Raw genomic sequence first — 23485 nt, 5'->3', positions numbered from 1 at the left:
TCCATATGATTCTAGACATCTCCTGTGTGTGGTTTTCTCGTACCAATCAGGGTTAGAAAAGTAGTTTCCTGTCTTTTCCTTCCTTCCTTTCCTTTCAACCAACTGTGTTGCAGAGGCCAGCTCGCATAATTCCTAGCCATCTGCAAGGATTTGGGGGGGCTGCCATCTGCATCGCCTAACACCTGGGTCCCTTATACAGCCTCATCACAGATCTATCAATGGAGAGAGATTCTTTCCACTGACCTGCTGAAATGGAAACATCCAAAGAAATGTTTTCTCTGTGCAAGCACGGGCAGGCATCTAGAGATCAAGCTAAGCCTGGCTTGCCTTTGATCTATATCCAGGACCCATTAGTCATCTTCACTGGGACATCTCTGCAGCCTTAGTGCCTCACAGCAGTGGGGAACATTCAGAAGAGGGCGATTCTCTTTCTTCTTCCATACAGAGCTGTGGATATTAATTCATTTGTTCACTCATTCACTCACCCGTCTGGATTTCTCCTTGAGCTTGCTCAACCCTCACCTGTCTCATCTGTGATTCACTGGGAGGTGAGCCCACTATGCCTCATTGTCTCCAGACAGTTCTGCCAATCACTGTAGGATCTGAAAGAGCAGAGAAAAGCTGCTAGAACAAGAAAGGGATGTGAGACAAGGCCTGAGCCTCTGATCTTTAATTAAATCAGTTTATTTTGCCAGTGGCAAAGGGGACCACAGAGCATCCTCTGGATATATTTGCCTTTCTATGCTAGCTGATAAGGTAATCACCTGTTGCCCACTGAAGAAAAAAAATACATTGCCAGAGAAAAAGTGAAAATATGGAGACAGGCATGCACCTTAGACAGGATGGCCTCCTTGCTGGCTGCAACTGGAAGAGTTCCCTAAGGATGTAGCCAAATCCATGAGCCTGTGTTTGCACATCCACTCTGAGCATCCTGTAGCACTTCAATGATTAAGCACTTGGTGCTAGTATTGTTTTCATTACAGAAATCCTTCAGAAGCAATTTGAAGATCCTTGCTAGCCTTCCTTTTAGATGTGAATTGAAAATCACTGCAGAGCTGCTGCAAAAAAAAAACTAACCAGCCCTGACCCCATTTCGCACAAAGGGAGAAGAATTTTAAACACTCAAACACCCTGGGACTATGCTTGACTAGGTGATGTTAGGGGGAAAATGGGGAAAACTCATTGAACTTGTCAAAGTCACACCTGCTCATCTGGGCTACTGAGAGAAGCTGAAAAGCCATCAGTTTTAACATGCCCTTTATCGAACCCAAAGCTCAGCATATAGGATTCTGTTTTCCAGTAAGAAAATCAATCACCATTAACTCATACCAAAAAGTCACTTTCAGTTTTCCAAACACTTTGCAATTGAGCCAAATATAAACTATTTTCTTCCTCTAGCATGCCTGGTAGCAGGAGATCCAGAGCTGCTTTCCACCAAAGAATTAGCCCTATGCAGGCCTCCGGTCTCTAGGAGCACCAAATCCATGAAGAAACAGACACACGAACAAGTACACATGTCCATGTCTGGCACGTTCCTGAAGTTTCATTGGCCAATAGGTGCTGGCAGCTTGTTTTCCAGCCTACCATAACAGAATAAGAGTTGTAAGGGATGCTGGAGGTCCTCTAGCCTAACCTCCTGCTGAGGCAGGAAGCCCTATACCATTTCAGACAAATGGCTGTCCAATCTCTTCTTAAAATCTCGTGTTGGATCACCCACAACTTCTGGAGCCAAGTCATTCTACTGATTATTGTTCTAACTGCCAGGAAATTTTTCCTTAGTTTTAGGTTGGTTTTCTCCTTGATAAGTTTCCATCCTTTGCTTCCTTCAGAGGAGCTTTGGAGAATAGGTCAACTCCCTGTTGTTTGTGGCAACCCCTGAGATATTGGAACACTGCTATCATGTCACCCCTAGTCCTTCTTTTCATTAAACTAGACATACCCAATTCCTGTAAATAATGCAAACTTCCAGAAATCCTGGCTTTGGGACTATTGATGAGAGCTGCATATACCTCCCCTCTATTCAGCAGTTTCCCGAATCAGCTCCCAAAATCCAAAGAGTGGGGAACACACAGGTACTCCTTGACCTACAACCACAACCAAACTCAAAATTTCCATTGCCAACAGAAGTTAGTTTTGCCCCCATTTTGCGACCTTGCCTCCGTTGTTAAGTGAATCACTGCAGCTATTTAGTAACACAGTTGTTAAGTGAATCTGGCTTCCCAGCTGACTTTGACAGAAGTTCGTAAAAACTGATCGTGTGGCCCCCAGGACACTGAAACCATCATAAATACAAGCCAATTTCCAAGTCTTTTGATCATGTGACCATGGAGATGGTGCTAATGTCACTCACTTTTTTCAGTGCCATTGTAACTTTGGTTATCAAATGAATAACCAAGTCAAGGACAATCTGTACTGCAAAACTTCTTGCAGATTGACCAAATCCTTTTTCTTGTGGCTACAGTTAGACAGTCCCCAGGCGGTTCTTTTTCCTTTTCCCCAGATAGCTGGATTCTTTGGAGTGACTAGCCCTGTCAACATTGACAGAGTGATTAATAAGCAACAACTTTGAAATTGCCATTACTGCCACTTTAGGTATTGTTTGGCCTGGTTCTTAATGAGTGTGGACATGCTCTTGCAAAGTTCTTCTCTGAGGCAGCCGCTTTGTCTCATGTGCTGCTGAGTAGATGATGAAGAGGGCTAAGCAGCCTATCCAAGAAACTTGCACAGGATAAGTCCTGGTTCAGAGGAACTTATATCAGTACAGGCAGCCAGAGAAGGTTCAATGTGGTGTTGAAATGTGAAATCCAAAAGAACACTCCCAGCATCAGTGCCCTTCCTTCATCTTCTTCAACAAAAAAGTAAATTTAAAAACTCCATTGGGGAAATTCAAAAGAAATTCTCAACTACCTTGAGAATAAAAATAAAAGAAAAACACAGAAGTCTCTTTTGTAGGTTAAGAAAACAGGGGAAATGGGAAACCGATGTTGGCCACACTATTAATCTTAGCAAACCAAAGGAAACACACGCATGAAGGCAACTGATAGATCCATAGGTTAGTTCCTCCTAGGCATGTTGACTCCAGCTGACTTTCTTTATACTGGGTATCATCTGTCAGAAGACTAGTGGACATTACCATCTAACAAGGACTGGGTTTATTGCAGCAAGGTTACTCTGCTAAAACAATATTGGGAAAAACAAATGCACTTGGAAATCTGGTGTGTGTTTTTACTTTGGAGATTTATTGCTCTGGGTAGATTCCAGAAAGACATAGCTTTTCATTTTTCTCATATCAGCTTGCAAAGTTGAAAGGGTTCTGGAATTCTGATTTATTGGAAGAGATGATCTGGAGAAATGCAGTTAGTTGGCTGGGACTTCTCAAGCAGGTCCAGGTGAGAGAGGGTATAATATATACCTCCCCCACCCTCCCCTTTTCATTCTCCCTCTCTCCCCCTCCCTCTCTGTCTCATTAACACGCAGAATTATTGCATCTGCTATAGCTGTACCCAATTTGGGAAGGCATTTTTTAGTTATTTTTTTTAATTCTTGGCTGTTTCATTTTGGCTATGTTTTAGGGAGTGAGACAAATTATTTGAGGTGAGAAGAACATTTTCATCAGCAGGAGATCATTGTGGGGCAATGCTAATAGTTTCATATCCTCCACTATCCTGATCTGGATACATTCTGTGTGTTTTTAGTTAAACAAAATGCCAAAAGTAGAATTTTTGAATCCAGAGACTTTTGAACCTTCCTCTACCTATTGACTGTCGTAGTTTGTTATATTTAAAACCAGTATTTAATTGGGACTGGGTTACCTTTGGTAATAACAAACTTCATACAGGCAAGTAATGGAATTTTAGGCCGTTATATTGACAGGAGGCTGACAAGTGGAAAACTAAGCATTCTGCTTAAACACTTATACACACACTACATTCAACATAGAACAACAGCAATTTGCTACAGAAGAAAGAGAGCTCTTAATTTTTCTTATCCCAATACCACAGCATCTAGATCTAGCTACTAATTTTCTTTTTCTTTTTTTACAAGGCTGGTATTCACAATCCATTGTTCATATATACTCTTGACCATTGTTCATATATACTCCTTGATATCTAAAGGGAAACCCACACTCTTTAGCATGCTGTAGGCATCCCTTGCTGGCTGTGACTTTTTCACTTTCCCTTTGTTTCAGCTTTCAGCTCTGCTTTGGTTTGTCGCATTTTATTCTTTCTCTGTTTCAACAGCCATTTTGTAGCTTTCGCTGGTCTGATTAAGCAAGGGGCCTCCTTCCCTTTCTCATTATTTCTTAGGCAATGACAAATATATACCACTAGCTTCCTTCAAGCCCAGAACTTACACAATGGGTTTAGATGCCAAAGTGAAAGAACACAGCTGCTTGGATTAAAGTCAGCAGTCGTGCTGGAAAACCCTTTTTATGCATTTCCAGATTAATCAGCTCCTGCTTTCTCTCAGCTCACCACTCAACAGACTGACAAGAAGAGTTATCCAGTTCTGAAAAGAATATGAAAGTAGAAGTGATGCAACTGCAGGTAAATGATGTCTTGACTTGTACTCCATCCAGGTGAATATTTTTTTTCTCTCTCACACTGTTTTCCTCTGCGTCGTGGCCTGACAAACATTAACAAGACTGATGGTGCTGGGAAAGCAAGTCTCCATTTAAACTGGAGGGAAATCTAATCTTAAACATATCTAAGTAGATGACCAGAAATGTTTAATTATAAGGAAAAACAATAGAAGAGAATATCTATAGCTCAGGGTTGAACTGTGCAGGCCTTGATGCTCTCTGCAATTGATACTTTGCTTGCAGATGTTTCACTACCTGCCAAGGTAACATCCTCAGTGCTAGTGAGTGTGGGGATTTGCTTCATTACAGCAGACAGATTAAATCATAGTTTCAGTTGGAAACCCTGCATCATAGACCAAGCTATATCCAAATACACTAGGGAATTCCTGCAAGACAAATCAGCCATCAACAGACATATCAAGATAAACCACATTTACACGCCATTCAAAAGAGACAATTAAAAAGGAGAAAACAAAAAGGCTAGAACACATCCTTTCCAGCAGCCAACTCCCAGATAAGCAGGGATTAACAAGCAAGCAAGCAAACACAACACCCTAATCAAGGACCTACCAAGGAGAAAACCACACTCCCACCAACACAGGCAGGACAAGCTACTATATGTAAACAGAGAGCAAATCTCACAGTCATTAACACTGATGATGTTACTTAGTCAGATAATGACACATCTGCAAGCAAACAAACAAGTTCAGATAGCACTAAGGGTTCCATATTAGCAAGTGTGTTTTTATGCAATTTACGCTCCTTCCTGTCCTGGGTCTGTGGCAGGGTATGATGGTGTTTGATCTTGTCGCAAAGTCTTCTACAGATGATCTACTCCAAGTCCTAGGAGAGAGCTGACTCTTGTTTCCTTGGTGCTTGGGGAAATGGATGCTGGGACGAGAAAAGAGAGTGGTTCAGAACCGTCCAATAAAAGACATACACTCTCACTCTGAGAATGAATTCCCACAGGTCATCGTTGCAGAATGCGGCCCAAAGGTGTTAGTATATCACCTGGCAAGGGTAACTTCTAAGCTGCTTTCTGCATTCCCCAACCCTTTTAATCAATTTTGGAGTACTTCTATTTGAACAGCTTGCAGCTTCTTTTCTTTTATGCGTTTCTTGCAGTTTACTCATCTAGTAGTGTCCGAGAGTCAAAAATTCCAGAATACTGTGGAGTCCTAGTCATCGCCCAATTCCTCTGACCCCCATCCAGTCTGTCCAAACCTTTCCAAGCACTCCTCAAGTGTGGTTAGGGTTGTGGGTTTTTTTCTTTTTCTTTTTGGAAGCAAGTATAATTTCTATCCCTGGATGAATTGTGGTTTAGTGTGGCCATTAAACATTTTCCCATTATAAATTGGGATTCTAGGGCTGGAAACATTGCTCCTTTTATTTATGGACAAGATGACCTGGCATGTTGGCAGTTGTCCACTGGGCTGGTGTCTAGAAAACTAAGTAGAGAAAAAACCTCAACGTAAATTTCCCACTGCAAACTCTCAAGTCAGACCCCCGTTTTCCTTTCTAAATGCTGGGTTCATCCAATAGGACTTCCACCAGCATCCTGAGGATTTGGCCCATCTCAGAAGATGCTGCAGTTCAAGCCAAGACATATTCCACTCATCTTCCCATGTGCTTACCAGAAGATTCCTTTGGAAGGGAAGCTTCTCCGGTGCAAAGGAAATCACTTACTAATAAAGAATATTTGTAGCTAAGGTTGACATGAGGAGTCCCTGGTGTTCTTTCAGCTTGTTTTCTTGCAGACGTTTTGTTACCAAACTAGGTAACATCATCAGTGCTAGTCACTGTTAGTCTCACTGGACTAGCACAGATGTTACCTAGTTTGGGTAATGAAACGTCTGCAAGAAAAAAAACAAGCTCAGAGAGCACCAAGGACCCCTTACATTACTTAGCAGAAGGTAAATATTTAAGTCAGTTTGGTTAGAGGATCAGGTAGAAACCAGAAGAGTTCTAGTCCTACCTTGGGATAGTCACTTTCTCTTAGCCCTCGGAAGAACATAAGGGCAACCCCATCCTGAATAACTTTGCCAAGAAAACTGCAGGGACTTATCTAGGCTTTCTCCAAGAATTGGACATAAATGAATGGAAGAAAATGGAAGTGCTGTGCTCATGCAAGTGCACTGGTTTTGTAGTGAGCCTGTAGAATTCCCCAAAACTTCATAAATTTCTAAAAACAAATGACATTTTTTATTCTTGCTTGCTACCTCTCAAAAGAGCTTGGGAGTAAAAGCTACAAAAATAACGAAGATTCAAGAGTCATCCTCACTGATGCAGTGATGGAGGTTCTAGGGAGTTTTCCTTACGGTTAGAACAACTAATTGGTGGAACAACTGAAGTTGTGGGTGCTCCAATACTGGAAGTGTTCTTTTTAATAAATAAATTTTATTAATTTTACAATTAAAACAAACCAACAACACATACACAAGTGAAAGAAAAGCAAAGAAAAGGAGAAGAAAATAGAAAGAAAAAATAGAAAACAATTAAAAACATTCTCATTTTCAACAGTTTGTAAGATCTCTTTTTTTTTTAACCCTTAATTTATGCCATATACACACACCTAATCTTTACATATATCTGTATATCACTGCTATGGGTTTATCCTATCCTCTTTTGCCTTATAGTATAAAATCTATCTTTGGTTTATCCATTTGTACCAGCAGTTCCAGCTATTGTAGTATATTGAGTTGTCTTTATTTTTTAGTGCCAAAGTTAATTTGTCCATTTCTGCACAACTTGAAATTTTTTGAATGATCATTTCCTCTGATGGAACCTGAGGCTGCTTCCAACATTGGGAAAAAGCTAATCTGGCCACTGTCAAAATGTGTATTATTATGTATTTCGCTTTTTTTGATATTTGTTTGTCAAAGATCCCTAACAGAAAGGACTCTGGTTTGAATTTGATCTGCTCTCTTGACATTTCTTCCAGCCAAATTCTAATTTTCTGCCAATATTTTTGAGCAGGACCACCACATATGGAAAAAAGTTCCCTCTTTTTTTTTTTGCATTTCCAGCAATTCGGACTCATATTGGGGTGCATCTTCGCTAATCTTGAAGGAGGAAGGTGCCATCTATAAAACATTTTATAGGTGTTTTCTTTATATGCTACCGACTTTGTAATCTTATTGTTTCTACCCCAGACCTTTTCCCATTCTGTTAAGGTGATGCTACGTCCTACATTCCTACTCCAGGCAATCATGTTCCCTTTTACAATTTCTTCTTCTAATTCGACTTCTAATAAATAATTATAAAATTTTGTTATATTTTTTTTTGCCTGATCCTAAAAATTTTATCTAATTGCTGGAGTTTATTGTTGATTCTGAATTCTTTCTTGTCCTGTTTATATCTACTTTGAATTTGAAGGTATGCCCACTGATCAATTTTTTGTCCTCGCTCTTGAAGTTCTTGCCGCGATTTCAAATTTCCTTGTGTATCTATTTAATCATTTTAGTGATATCCGGATTATTTGGGTGGATCATTGCCTCCATTGTTGAAATCCAGACTGGTACTTTTAAATAGTGTTTTTTCCGTATTTTCTTCCAATTAGTTAATAATGAGTCTCTGATTAGATGTCTGTGGAAATATTTCTGACTAGTTTTCCCTACATCCCATAAAAAAGCATGCTACCTCCTCTGCAAATCATGGCCTTCTAAAAATAATATTCTCTTGTTAGTTAAATTCACCCATTCCTTCAACCATACTAAAGAGGCAGCAATATAATACATCTGCCAATTTGGAAGTGACAGTCCTCTCCTGCTCTTCATATCCTGCATTGCCTTTAAATTTATTCTAGGTTTTTTCCCTTGCCAAATAAATTTAACAGTTATTTTGTTGAGTTCTTCAAAAAAAATTGTTTAATTGGGATCATCTGAAATAGATATAGAAATTTTGGAAGAATATTCATTTTAATGACAGCGATCCTGCCTAATAATGAAAGTTGCAGCTTACCCCATGATTCTAAATCCTTCTTTAACTGTTACATCAATTTATCATAATTATTTTCCTTGAGTGTCTTACAATGTGCTGTCAACCATATTCCTAAGTATTTAACTTTCTTTGTCACTTGTATTTCCATAACTTCTTCTAACTCTATTTTCTGTTTTTCTGTTAAATTTTTAGTCATTAATTTAGTTTTCTTCCTGTTAATTTTGAGTCCTGCTACTGCTCCAAATTGTTCTAATTCATTCATCAATTTTTGTCCTCTTTCTATTGGTTCCTCAATGAAAAAATCATATCGTCCGCAAATGTTTGCAACTTATATTCTTCTTTCTTAACCTTTAATCCGTTTATATCTGGGTTCTGTCTAATTCGCATTAATAATGTTTCTAATGATAATATGAAGAGCAGCAGGGGTGAGAGTGGGCAGCCCTGTCTGACTCCTTTTTCTATTTTTATTGGGCGAGTATATTCCCCGTTTATTATAATATTAGCTTGTTGTGTATCATACATAGTTGTTATAATATTTTCAAATTTGGTGCCTAAATTCATATTATAAATTTTTTGGATTAAAAATTGCCAATTTAAATTGTCGAAAGCCTTCTCTGCATCTAAAAACATAAGTGCAATTTGTTTTTTGGGGTGAGCTTCATAAAATTCTAAGACATCTAGTACTATTCTTAAATTGTTCCTAATTTGTCTGGTTGGGAGAAATCCATTTTGATCTTCATGTATATGCGCGTTTAGCATTCTTTTTAGTCTGCTTGCTATAATAGAAGTAAATATTTTGTAGTCAGTGTTTAACAGTGAAATCGGCCTATAATTGTTTATATATCAGGGATCCGAATCCTCCTTCGGGATCAGCGAAATCAATGCCTCCCTCCATGAGTCCGGCATCCTGGCTGCCAATAAAACATCATTAAAAACTTCCACCATAAGAGGTCCAATTTGTTCTGCAATTGCCTTGTACAGCTCCCCTGGAATCCCATCTGGGTCCAGGGTTTTGTTGTTTTTCTGGTTCTCTATTGCTGATTTCAATTCCAACCAAGTAATGTCTTTGTTTAATAGTTCTACCATTTCTTCCCCAATTGCTTTATCCTTCCCTTCATCTAGTTTCTTATTCTATCCTCATTAACATCTTCCTTTTTATATAAATCTTCAAAATACTTATGAGAAATTTATTTTTTCTGTTCTATCTCCTGCTGTATATCCCCCTTTCCATCTATTAGCTGATATATCAATCTCTTTTCTTTCCTTTTTTTAGTTTATAAGATAGCCATCTTCCTGGCTTATTAGCATGCTCAAAATAAGTTTGTCTAGTCAAATTCAAATTTATAATCATTTTCTCTTGTTCAATTAAATTCAATTTATGTTTAGCTATCATTATCTGATTTTGCAATTTTGAATCCTTTGGAGTACTCTGTAACTGAGTTTCTATTACCTTAATTTTTTGTTGTAATTTATTTTGCTGGGCATACTTTTCCTTATTCCTCTTGGCATTATAAGAGATTGCTATACCTGTTATACCAATCTCTTTTATCTCATTTGCTATTTCCCCATTCATCCATGCCATGTCAATTCGTGTCCATATTTGATGGGGATTTGAGTAGAATGTGAATTGTTTTTTCTTGGGGTGTAATCTTCTCCATATATCAGTTAAATTTAACTCCTTCATCATTTCCCTACAAATCTTGGGAAGCTCTCTTTTCCCCCCTTTATTCTTCCCCCCATTACTGTGGTCTTTTTGATAATCAGCAATAGAATTGAAGTCTCCTATGATACAAATATTTCTTTTTACCAATCCTACTATTTTTCCATAAAGATGCTTAAAAAACTCTTTTTGATCTCCGTTCGGGGCGTAGATTACCACTAAGAGAATTGGGATGGCATTGATCCAGATCTGCAAAACCAGAGTTCTTCCCTCAGAATCTGACCATATTAAATCTGCTTTCAAATCCTCTTTAACATATACTGCAATCCCTTTTTTCCTGTATCTGCTGGTGCGGTAAATAGCTTCCCTAATTTCGGACATTTTAGGTGTTTTTCATATGTTTTCTTTATGTGAGTTTCTTGTAGGCATATTATATTGGCATTTTGTTTGATTAGTTTAGCTAATATCCTTTTCCTTTTTATCGTCGAATTTAAGCCATTTATATTAATTGATAGTAGTTTTTTTTTCCCTTCCATTTAATTAATTCTGTTTCGCTCTTTTGTCTTGTAACGACTCCGATCTCTTCTTGTGCCTGAAGGTGTGTAATTTTTTCTGTCTCCTGATGTAAATGAGTATTTCCTTGATTTCCTACAGTTCCATCTTTATTTTTGTAATAACCGTGATCTTCCTGGCAGTTTGTTTCCAGTTCCTCCTTACTGCTCTGGTCTTCCGGACCCACCAGCCGCTAATAGAATTCCTGGGCCTTTTCCATGGAATCTATTTTAATTTTCCTTTCTTTCCAAGACACTAACATCCCTTCTGGGATTAGCCATTTAAATGCAATTCTTTTCTGATTTAAGTAAGCTGCTAAGAACTTGTAGTCTTGCCTTTGTTCTCTTACTGGGGAAATTAAAAGCAGAAATGAAAGCGGACATCTCTAAAGTAGAGGAGAAAGTTGGAATATTACAGCAGGCCTTGGAAAAAAATGAAGCAACAATAAAAGAGGTAGAGAAAAGGACTGAATGAACTGAAAGAAAATTAGAAAGGGTAGGTGAAGAATTAAAGAATGCGAGCAAAGAAATGGAGGACTCACTGGTCTACCTAGAGATGGACAAGGCGGCTACATACTTGAGATTCCAAAATGTAGTGGAATCCAGAGAAGAAGACCTGGAACAACTAATGGCGGAAATACTGGCTGGATTATTGGAAAAGGACAAAGATGACATCTTAAGGGAGTTTGATGAAGTTTATAGGGCTAGCACTAATTATGCGAGACGCCACAAATGCCCAAGAGAAGTCCATATACGATTTACGAGAAGGAGTATCCAGGATATTATTTATAGAATGTCCAGAGATGGAACAATCACGTACAAAGGTAAAGAAATCTTGATTCTCTAACACTGCAAGTTTTTAAGAAGAGATTGGACAACCATTTGTCTGAAACTGCATAGGGTTTCCTGCTTAAGCAGGGGGTTGGACTAGAACACTTCTAAGGTCCCTTCCAACTCTGTCATTCTGAGTTGCCATCTCCTGGACGCATGGCTTTCCTTATAGTTCTCAAACCAATGCTGCTGAGAAGTTAAAGCCTTGGCACTTGTATTGAACTTTTCTTCTGCATTTTTAATCAATTCTCTGACTTGGTGAAAATAGATAAGTTGGGTTTCTTCCTCTCCCCCAAAAAAAGTGAAAAAGTGAAAACTTCACAAGAAACATTTTTTTTCCTAACATTGACTTTAGTTAGGCACTATCTACATGATATCTATAGATATGTCTCTCTTTTGTTCACATTTTTCAACTAAGAAACAGGGGAAACTGGGAAGGGAGATCATTGATTGAGAAGTCAAACACAAACATATTCAAATTCTACCCCAATTCCAACAATAAAACTTCACCAGAAAGAAATTCCACCCAGGTGCACCCCAATCATGTTAATAGTTTAAACAGGGTGGAATGGGAGGCTCCTTTTCAGTGAAAGAAAACATTTTTTAAAAATTGGAAGACACACTGAATTCCTTTACACTGCCCTCTTTGGAGCTGACTTTTGATTCCAGAATCTCTGGATTACTCAAACATAGTCTTTCTCAAAAGTGGCAACTTAAGAGGTGTGAACTTCAACTCCCATAATTCTACAAGTTGAAATCCATATATCTTAAAAGTAGTAATGTTGAGAAACATTGATTTACATTTGTTAAAGATAAATCCCACTCTTGAGAAAGCATGGAAGAATTGCTCCATTCCCTGGAAATTCAGAAGAAGAAGAAAATCCTTGAATTTCTCTGCCCCTAAGTTGAAGAACTTCTAAAGGTCACTTGTACTGCATCTAGTTTCAATTCGAGGCTACATATCTGCAAAAACAGATAAATATGCTGATGAGACAACTTTTCAGTACGTATGAACAATAAACCTACTTGTTATAAACAAATCTTGCATTGATTACATGCACTTAAGACACATGCCCACTTTTCTTTGGTTCCCATAAATATAAATAGAACAAAATAAGGGCCTTATCACCCGAGCTGTGCTGTTGAAAAGCAGTAAGTCAGTGGCATGAGAGAGCCATCATTGCAACAGGGAGAGTTACTGGGGATGAAACACGTGTGAGCCATTTTCTGAATTTCTGCTTCGGGCCTGTCAGATGGTGATTAATGACTAACAGTCTGAGTTCTGTCTTGATTGCCAAGTGCAGTATTGTTAATGCTGACATCTAATCAACTTGGATCTACCCGAACGCAAGTTGGCACCATCATCTGTAAATAATGTTGAAGAGATTTAATTGGTTGTGTTTTTTCCTTCTCCAGTGGTGCCTTTTTAAAAAAAAACAAATGGTCTTGGGGTTAAGATTCATCATCTTTTCCAATGGAACAATTGTCTTTCTGTACTTTTTTAAGTAGTCAGAACTGTTTTAGATGTGACAAAGAGGGGGACTTAACTGCCTTCCTAGGTATCGGTTCGTACATGCCAAAGAAAACTGAAGCTAGAAACAAACATTTTATTTATGAATTGCAGGATTATATTTTTTCCCCTAGCCATAACAAGATCTATCCATATTTGATTTGCATTTTACTTCTGTTTCCATCCAGACAATCAGCGGATGGGGATGTTTGCTTTGAATTTTAAAATAATTCAGGAAATGATTTGGGGGGAAATGGAAAAAAAAAGACAGTGAACCTCCTTTGTTTGAAAGACCCATGTGCATATTCTACTCTCATTAAGGCTCTCTTATTTTTTTTTTATTCAAATACTTACCATTATATCAGCATATAGTGGTTGGATGGAGACACAGTGATAGATATGCCCATGTCGTATCTGTAAACGGGACAAGTTGAATATAGTAGCAAAGTGTGCCTGCTTACACTATTCAACTGTAATGGAATGTTGTCCAGATTCCCAGGAGGGAGGGAGTGCATTCCAGAGGAGCAAGAGACAACTCAGTTTAGATAATTTGTGTGAGGGATAGAGGGTGAAGACACTTCCTTTCCAATAGTTCCCAGAATAAATGTTTCATGATGCAACTAGTCTGCTTTAGTTTGGCAAGATTCTGTCTACAGGTGAGAAACAATAAAGAAATCTACTCAATAGAATCTCAAGTGTGACCTTTTGGGGTTTTTTTAGAGCCTGACACCAACTGTACCTACTTCCCAAAGGTTTACTTTTTCCCCACCTGGAGTTTCTCCTACTTGAGCAAACATCAGTATTGCTTACTCTGCAAATATACATAGTTAAGGCCAAATCTCCATTCCGGACCCTTTTTTGGTTTATAAAGATTGGGTGCACTTTTTGAAATACTTGAGGTTCTTCCACACCCCTCATGCTTTCCACTGCTTCCTTTATGGAGAAATGAGGGATAAATGGGTTTGGAATTTATTCCCACCTACAGAAAGAAAACCATGTGTTTTACTTACACTCCATGTGTTTTCTGACTGTACCACAAATGTACTTTCTCAATCTAGGAAAGGTCTTTCAGAATGGGGCCTGTGCTGAAAAATTCTTGTGTATTTTTGTTTGTCCACCAAGACTATTTATTGAAAGAGCATTCATTTTTGCAATTGCTTGTTGCAGTTCTCCTGAGAAGAATGCCTTTCACTTGGTCACAAGGTGGTTGATGTGTAAGTGTGAATGTTTTGTTCTGTGATTTAGTACACAGTGTTCTTTTCCAAGCTAGCAGTTTTTACAAAATCTAGGTTTTTTTTTAGAAACCTAGCAACTTTACAAAACCTAGGGTTTGGCTTTTTTTTTTTTTTTTTTTTTGAAACCTAGCAGTTTACTAGCCTAGCAGTTTGAAAGTAGATAAATAGGTACCACTTTGATGGGAAGGTAAGTGTTCCGTATGCCTGGGCATATAGTCAAGCTAACCCTGTGGCCACAGAAATGTCTTTGGATAATGCTGGCTCCCTCAGCTAAGAAACAGGAATGAGCACCACCCTCTAGAGTTGGAAAAGACATGACAGGGGAAACTTACATCTCTTCTTACCTTTTATCTTCTTTCCCAGACATCTATAGCTTCTGGGCTTCCTACACTTCCATTCTTAAGAGAAGATACCATCAGACAACTCTTCCTGGGGAGCTTTTCAGGGTAGCTAAAAACTTCAAAGTGATGGAAAATGAGAGTAACAAGAACAATGATAACAGCATCTTGTCTCCCTCCCTCCCATGCTTGGACAATAGAATTAGCTCAAAAATACTCCCAAAAGAAACCCTTAAGCACACTGACAATGAAATAGAAAAGCAGAAGTAGATTTTTGTTTCCATTTTGCATAATTGCAAAGCAGGTTTGGGTTTTGATCTGTGTTAGACAGGAAGAACCAATCACACTGGCTCAATCTAGTTCAGCAGAAACTGTAATGCCACAAGCAATAATTAATGGCACATCAAGTGTCTCATTTAAAAAGTAATAAATGTGGGTAGAATCAAAGTACAAGATTGGCTCTAGACCAGTGTTTCTTGACATTGGCAACTTTAAGATGCATGGACTTCAAGTCCCAGAATTGCCCCAGCTGGGGAGAATTCTAAGAATTGAAGTCCATGCATCTTAAAGTTGCCAGACACTGGTGTATAAGAAGTAATTCTAGTGGTATTCTCACCTCAGTTATAAACACTGCAAACTTGACTTTGTTTTCTTTAAAGGTAAGGAGAATTGTTGGCTGGAACTTGCCATCTTGCCCATCGTTGAAGTTTGGAAAATCCACTTGTTCAGAGGCATCTACCATCCCAGAAAATCACAGCAAGAACAATGGTGATTAGTATGACAAATAGCATGATTACCAAATATGAAGGTGGGTGTCTGAAGAGTAATATGCTTCAACACATTGAGTACATATTAGTCACTTCATGTGAACATGTTAGGCAAGGAGGCAATCAGTAGGAGTCTCCCTGCTAGCCCTCTATTTGGCCTCCAAGCACACAGAAAGAAACATTTGAGACATGCTTTGACCATACAGGCTGTACTTGAGCTTAACTCTCGATGACTTCTTGGCATCAAGATGCCAACAGCTTTCTTCCAAGATGTGTTTTCAGCATCCCCATCTAGCTTGCAGCCTCAAGGTTCTTCCATCAAAGGTTCTTCCATCAAACTGAGCCCAATCCTATTGACTTTCTGAGCCTAGTCATAGCCAGCAAGAGGCTGTCATCAGCTAAGATGCAACTTGGATCGGCTAAAATAAGCAGATCTTAGTGAATAAATACAAAACCCAGCCAACAATCATTTTTCCTCCATTTTCCTATCCCAAGCATTCTTCTCGGTCATGAAGGCCATCTGGGTTTTCTTTATTTATGTTTTATGAATTCTGCCAGGACATCATTTCCATCTATAGAACTTTTCTTTGGTGAATTATTAATACAGTCTTAGCCTGGCCTTGCCATGGGCAACAGCAGGATTAATCCCTGCCATGGGCTTAGCATGTCCAGGGAAAAGAGGTTGAGGGAGAGGACTGGGTCTCTCATGATGACAGTTTAAAGCATTTAACCAGGCCTTATCAGCATGCTAGCTATGGGCTACAGCCAGGAGATCTGCCTGGGGGATTTAAAGTTATTACACACAGATGGAATATCATTCTGTTGACAGCAGGGGTACTTCACATAAGCCAAAATTCAACAGAGGCATGCTTTGATAGATTATATAGAAACATCCTAACTATCCATGGCTGAAGTCTGATCTGTTCTTTCTTCTAGCTGTTCTTTCCCACTTCATTTTTGCAACATTTAACCCAAGCTAATTGCTATCTGTTCCCACATTCTGGAAGGAGGGAAAAAAGTTGATGCTACTGTGGAATGTTGTACTTATACAAGTAGTCCTCAACTTACAGCCATTAATTTACAATAGCACTGAAAGCAGTGACTAATTGTCAGTCTTCATATTTATGACCATCACGACAACCATCTACTAAAGCCTCAAGAATGTCCTCTATCTAAACTAAGGGTCTAAATATTATCCTGTAATTAAATATGGTGATAGAGGCTAGAGGTTTGTCAGCTTTTTTTTTTTTTTACAAAACATTTTAAACAACTAGAGTCTGATGATCATCAAAAAGGATCTGCGGACACCATGCTGTCTGTGGGTCCTATGCTGCTTACTTCTAAATAAGAAGAATCAGTAAGAGTAGATAAAGAAGAATGCTTAAGAATAAAGACAGAAGACAGAGAACTCTACGATTCCCTGGTAAAAGATCTCTAATACACACATATATAAATAAGAGACTGAAATTATGGATTTATATATCTTTTTAACATTTGTATTTTATTGCATTCTACTAGTCTAGTTGAAATGTTAATATATATTGCTACTGTATGCCATACGCTAAATAAATATGGATTTCCTTTTATTACCGTTCCTACACCAGAATTTTCTATGTTTGATTTTTGTAATGGTTCCTATGTTATGCACTTCACCTGGAGACTTTTAGATTAGAGCAGGTAAAAATGCTGTTATATGAAGAGCTGCCATTGCTTATTCTGCAGTTTCCTTGGCTTCCCAATTTTTATTCTACCCCAAGGGAGAGAAGTTGTCTCATGAAGCTTTATTTTTCCAGGCTGTCCTGCCAAGCAGGCTTCAAGAGGATGGAAAACTGTAGAATACAAAACAGGCAAGCTAGTACTAGAACTCAACAGCATATCCAAAAATGGTGGATTGCGTTCCAAATTCTCCAAAAAGGTTAAAAAGGCAGAAGCCTCTCTCATAGGAAAGGAACATTTGTGAAAAGTTCATCCAGTGATATTTATTTATTTATTTAGCATAAGCTGTGTCACTTTCAGTCTTCACAAAAAGTTGTCGTTCCTTCTGTACCTTTGGACTGCCAAATGGTTTCAGTAATGGCCCATTCTTGAGTTTTATTTTTTCTTATTTTGCAAGCACTATCCCCATCTTTTTCCATTTGTAAAACATAATAGGAATTTTTTCAATCAGATTATAATTTAAACATATTTTGTAGTAGGGTTGTATTACTATTATTCTTTGCACCTATCCTATTATCTATTCCTATTGGTATCTTATGACTTATCACTTGTTGGTTGTATCTTATGATATATGATTTATTATTTTGTTACTTGTATGTATACTGAGAGCTTATACACCGGAGACAAATTCCTTATGTGTCCAATCACACTTGACCAATAAGGAATATTCTATCCTACATTCTTTGTTCTTATGAAAATCAGTATGTTTACACACACAGGAATACCTCAACCCAATCACTCTTAATCAGCATTTGGTTAACATTTTCAGCTTTTTTATATGTCTCCCACATACATACATGCAGTTCTACCTAAATGTAAATAGATAAATATTCTAAAACTCTAATTATCCAATCCAGCTGGGGCAGCTTAGTGGGTTGAAAACCATAGCTGCTTTGAAGGTGTCTGACTCATAAAAAGGTGGGAGAGAGGTCATAACATGGCATTGAAACAATCCAGGTTGAGAAAGAACGAGCTGCTCTTAACTAAGTTGCTTGTTTACCTGTTGAGAAAGTGTTCCACCTGTACCTGCAGACAGGGGAACTCCGGTGGGGGATATACACTGGGAGCTTTAGGCTCTTGCCACTCCCCCATCTTTGACAGGATCAGCCCTTCATCCCTGAAACCTTCTCCCTTGTCAAACAATGCTGATCTGAGTCACTCCTCTGGATCAGGTTATTTTCCAGCTTTAATCCCTACTGTCATTCCCATCAGGTTTTGCCTGAAGCTTCTCCTTTGGATACTAATCTATTCTGTCAGCACAATAGCTTTGATCAGGGTGTTCTGTCTCTGGGCACTTCCCCACCCAGGACACCTGCAGAACTCCAAGTTTCTTCTCAGTTTCTCTCTCAGGTTTCTCCTCCTGGTGATAACTGGTTTGCTATCTTCTCATTTCAGGATTCTCCAGCCTGGATGGGAAGTTGCCCTCCCAAGCTTTCTCTACCAACAGAAATAGTGGCCTCTTAGGGACCATCTCAAACCACCCCACTCCTCCAAGTCTGAAAAGGCAACTAAAAGCCCAGTGGATTTTCTTTGCAGAAAGCCCCAAGAACAGGATCAACATTCCAGAATGATGTTATAATTTTGGGAAACTGCATTAGCATGAGGAAAGAGAAGAGACATTGGCAAAACATATTCTCGTTATGAAACAAGGCAACAGAACACATTGCAAATTACTTGGGATCAACCAAGAGATTCCAAGTAGGCAGTTTTCTAGGGTGAGGTAGGTGGTGATGCAACGTAGGTATGCCATGTAGGGCTCATATGACCACTGCTAAGATTATTGGGGGGGGGGGTCTTTTTGCCCAGGTGGTTGACCTTGGCTGACCTCAAAAAGAAGTGCAAGAAATTCAGAGCAATGAGCTAAAGAGGAACTTAATTCCCTAAAGAAGGCAATATAAGAAGTAATTTTCATATTATTGCCAAGTAATCTACATACATCTTAACTGTTGACTTTGGTTTCAAGGAAGTCATTGTTTCTCTGCATTTTAATTGTTTTATGGTCATTTTAATTTTAATTTTTTTATGGTCATTTTAGGGCATGTGGTGCTCTTGTGTAGTTCCTTTCTCCACATGGCCAATTTTCAACACTTGTGAACCCAACACCTAACAGCAAACTCAGAGAACTCTCCAAGGCTAGGAAGAGAAAACTTGGAGAAAACACACATCTCCAAGGTCAGACGTTGATATACAGAATTGCACACAGAAACCATATTTTCTAGTTGGACCTGAGAAAGTTATTAAAAATATACTAGTGCCTATCACACAATAATAGATTGTTTTTCTTTGAAATCCTTAAGAAATATGACAGTTTAGTTCAGGAGGAAAACTGGGTATAACTCTGGAGCTAAATTAGATACCTTTTTTCCCTTTCTTCCTGTTCTTCATGGTTGCTAAGGAGGAAAAGTAAGCAGTGGGAACTAGCACGGAATGTCCTAGAAGAGGGCACAGCTGGCAAATTGGCTGGCACCAGGATCAGTTCTTTATTGTGTTTTCTTGCAAAGAGAGGTGCAAAAAGCCCTTCCATCTCTGGAAGAAGTTTTTTAATTTTCTGCTTTTCAGTTCTCATGGGTTGAGACAAAGTTACTGGAAGGAAGACATGAGGCACTTCTAATCTTCGCTAATAGCTGTGCCTAATAATTATTTGATATGTTGTTTGTAAAGCACCTCAAAGATGAGTACGCTTTATGGGAGGCCTGATTTTTTGCACATAGGCATGCAAACTAGGATCAAGTGAAGCTGAAAGGAAATTATTGACAGGAAGGGAAGAGGGCTTTTTTTAATCTGCTTTAATTTATTTTATTCTTCCCACATCCCAACATCTTTAAAAAAAATGACTTAAGGGGATTTTGAGAAAAAGTTGATGAGTCAGTGGCAGCTTTCTTTCAAATAAAAAAGAACCCGGCTCCTACAGCATTTCATATCACTTTGAAATAAAGATGACCTCTTTGTTGCATATACACGCATATTCATGCATATTAGTGCTCATTATGAACATGGCTGCCCTGATATGCAAACTGGCTTCCTCATTTGAGAGATTTTGATGCTTTTATATGTACCAGGTAAGTGCTAAACTTGCATGCCAAGTCAAACATAAAATTTTATTTAAATGTAATTTCAATTCTACTGTTTTTGCATACTTGACTGTCTTCAGTTCCAGATACCACAGTGAAAGTGCGATCTGATAAAACTATGTCATGCATCATGCCAAGCTATCGTGTGTTTAGTTTGGGCCCAGCATGTTATATGAATCCAGCCAGTATCAGCTCTTCAACAAACCCCAACTAGGGAAATAATGATTTAGTGAATTGTGGGAAGAACAGTGAGAGATGGGAGAAAGAGATGCTGCTAAGAGCAGGGGTCACCAACCTTTTGGACCTCAGGGACCACCAAACTCATAATTTTAGATCCCAGGGACCATTAACCGGTTCTGTGGGCGTAGCCGAATTTGTGGGTGTGGCTTGGTGGTCGTGTGACTGGCTGGGCATGGCTTGTATGTAAATATTATAAATATTTATATAAATATTGAATTTTTTATAAAAAAGAGCAACTTTTACCCAAAATCAGGCAAAGCAGGCAAATTGAGTTGCTCACCGAATCACAGATTCATTCAGAGATCTATCTGCCATTGGCTAGCTCAATCTGTCACATAAAATTTGCTTGCAAGCAAACTCATAAAATTTGCTAGCAAACAAACTCACAAAATTAACTCACAACACACCATGCATGTAAATATTGAATTTTTTATTTTTATTTTAAAAAACATTTAAAAACATTTACCCAAAATTAGGCAAAGCAGGCAGATTGAGTTGCTCACAGAATCATCAGTGATCTATCTATCTGCCATCGGCTAGCTCAATCTCTCAAATTTGCTTGCCGTGAGTCTGCACTGAATTTGCTTGCAAGCAAACCTTCAGTCCTAAGGGAGGTTCGGCTGTGCTGAGCTGAAGGTCTAAAGACTAGCTAGAAAGCAAGAAATCCAACCATTTCCTGCTTCCTAGCTAATCTAAATCTCCTGGCACAGCAGAACACCTGATGGTCGGAAAAAGGAAAAATAGCAATTTAGCAGGCAAGTTTACAGGGTAAGGAGTGAGTTGGCGGGGAGGGTTCCCGCGGGCCATGTGGGCTGAGCAGCCTTGTGTTTCTGCATAGCCTGGATTAATTGCTTTGTGGGGGTGCTCTGGGGGTGAGATTTCTCTGCGGCCCACCAAAATTTTCTCATGGCCCACCAGTTGGTAACCGCTGGCTTAGAGAACAGTGAGATAACTGGGGGAGCCCACAGCTGCATAACAGGCAAAGAAAAACTGAGAAGGGATCCCTGCCTAACAAATCAGGTTGCAGAAAGAGATGGTGGCAGTTTTGTACTTTCAGACTCACAAGATTCTGTTAATATAACCTCACAATAAGATAGATCTGTTTCCTGTCTGGTCTACCTGACAAGTGAGGAATAAAGAAATCTCCATCACATAAGCTTCTCACTGCCCCTATGAAGTTTTCATTTTTGCCAAGAGTGAATCTAACTGGATTTGGCCAGGTTACAAAAAGAAATATAACAACGTTCATATAACTATAGCAGTTTCTTACGTTTCTTCCATGGCCAAGCTGTGCTGATGATGATTCCTTAACCTTCTGATACATTTACCATTCTACCCAGTTACATCTTGATACTGTTAACTATAGATACACAGATGGAATCTGATTTACTGTCACCAGCGTCCATTCCAGACATGAGGCCAGTTTTCTTCTTCAAAAACCTTGTTTTCTCTGTTGCAGGAATGCATTTTGCCTCAGCTCACAGCAATTTCCTAGTTTACTGCTATTAAAGGAAGGGCTGAGCCAAATTCTGATTTATGAAACACCTGCTAAATTCATTAAAAACCTTAAAAGATTTAGTGCATTTTATCAAGGCTTTAAATCTAGGCAAGTGTTTAAAAACTTAATGCTTTGTATATTTCATCCAAAACACCCTTTTAATGTTTGGCTTGGAGCTAAACATTTGGATGGATAAATACTGTATTGCTGATATTTCATTACTTGGTTTTATAAGTTGGCATAGAATTCTTTGGACAGGTTTGTTCTATACATGTACATAGTGATTGTTATAAAGTGGAGATGAAATTATTCTCCTTTGGTGATATTTTAGATGAGTTTTTCTCTTTATGCTTCTGTGGATAGTCTTTTCAGAAGTTACAATAATTTGGAGAATCAGATTTATAGAACTGGGAATAATACAAGAGCTTATGCATTTTTCTTACATACTTTAGTGGTTTTAATTTGGTGAAGTAAGCTTAGAAAACTTCCTAAATCTCAAAAGCAGTCTGAACGAGGCCAGCATTTAACAGTTTGTTGATTTTGAAACCACTACAAACTATAATGGCTGCTAATCTAGACACCAAAGGTAAAGTTCTAATGAAAGGGAATTTCTTTTTTCACAAAATCAGATCAGGACTGAAAATAAGAAATACCCATTCCAGATGTTTCTAACTGTGTCATCTGGAATGCTAAGTGTTGCAATTCAGTAACATCTGCAAATAGTCATGCTTTGGTTAATTTATTATAAAAATAAATATTTTTAAGTTATTGACTATCAACCTGATTAAATCTTAATTATCTTATTCATACATGTTCAAATGAAACCAGCTAATTATAACCAGTATAACTAAGTTATACTGAGGATATCAACACTGGCTGGATTTATACAATTCAGAAAGTATAATTTAAAAATAACAATGACACAGTAAGGTAAAAACGAACCAGACCATTTTGTGCATTGGGCGTCCAAGTCCTGTTGTTTCTAAATAATGGTTAATGGCTTAATCTGGGGTATGAACTCAACGATTAATCAACAGCAACACCGCATATGATGCAAAACCATACCAAGCCATTTGACTAAACCACGATGTCATGATTTGCTACTGTCTTCATGCAACGTACGAGCCCAGTCTATATCATGTAATATTTCTCTCTTGCTACGAAATCGCTGAACGTCTTAAACCGAACGGGCTGCCAACTCAAATAGGGAAGCAAGCCCATTGTGACCCATGTAGGCCTCACGTTTCGAATCATAACTTCCACCCTTGTCCCAGAAGAGGCTGAAGGCAGCCACTGTCTAAGAAACGCGTCTCCGCATCGTTGCCTGTCCACTCAGTTGAACGCGCGTTCCTTACTTCAAATGGCGGCTCGGTACACCATTCCGACGTTCCGGGTAACACGCATAAGAAGGCACTAGACGAGTCTCTGGCGAAGAAGCGGTTCCAAGAGCTCTGGCGCCCTCTGTCGGAGAGAAGAAGGCAGCAACGGCCATACTTCAGGGGGGCGGGGCGAATGTCCAAAAGGTTCTGGCGGCGGTGGCGCGGGGA

At 38.7% G+C, this 23485-nt stretch overlaps 1 long non-coding RNA gene across 4 annotated transcripts; it reads right to left on the bottom strand.

The window, feature by feature from the left end:
• Nucleotides 1-485: 485 nt before the first annotated feature.
• LOC148125031 (uncharacterized) lies at nt 486-23443 on the bottom strand. Of its 4 annotated transcripts, none has more exons than XR_015744660.1 (6): nt 23294-23443; nt 15263-15381; nt 14653-14765; nt 13428-13487; nt 12365-12526; nt 486-602 (listed from the first exon to the last, which is right to left on the bottom strand). It is a non-coding gene; the product is annotated as an uncharacterized LOC148125031 (long non-coding RNA). The 4 variants fall into 4 exon arrangements; XR_015744661.1 differs by lacking the exon at nt 486-602 and adding an exon at nt 4931-5473; XR_015744659.1 differs by lacking the exon at nt 486-602 and having other exon boundaries at nt 11916-12526.
• Nucleotides 23444-23485: the final 42 nt, after the last annotated feature.

This window comes from Pseudonaja textilis, chromosome 9 (genome assembly GCF_049901715.1).
Source record: "Pseudonaja textilis isolate UNSWEBS1 chromosome 9, rPseTex1.2, whole genome shotgun sequence".
NCBI classification, from domain to species: Eukaryota; Metazoa; Chordata; class Lepidosauria; order Squamata; family Elapidae; genus Pseudonaja; species Pseudonaja textilis.
This window is presented reverse-complemented; position numbering and strand designations above follow the sequence as displayed.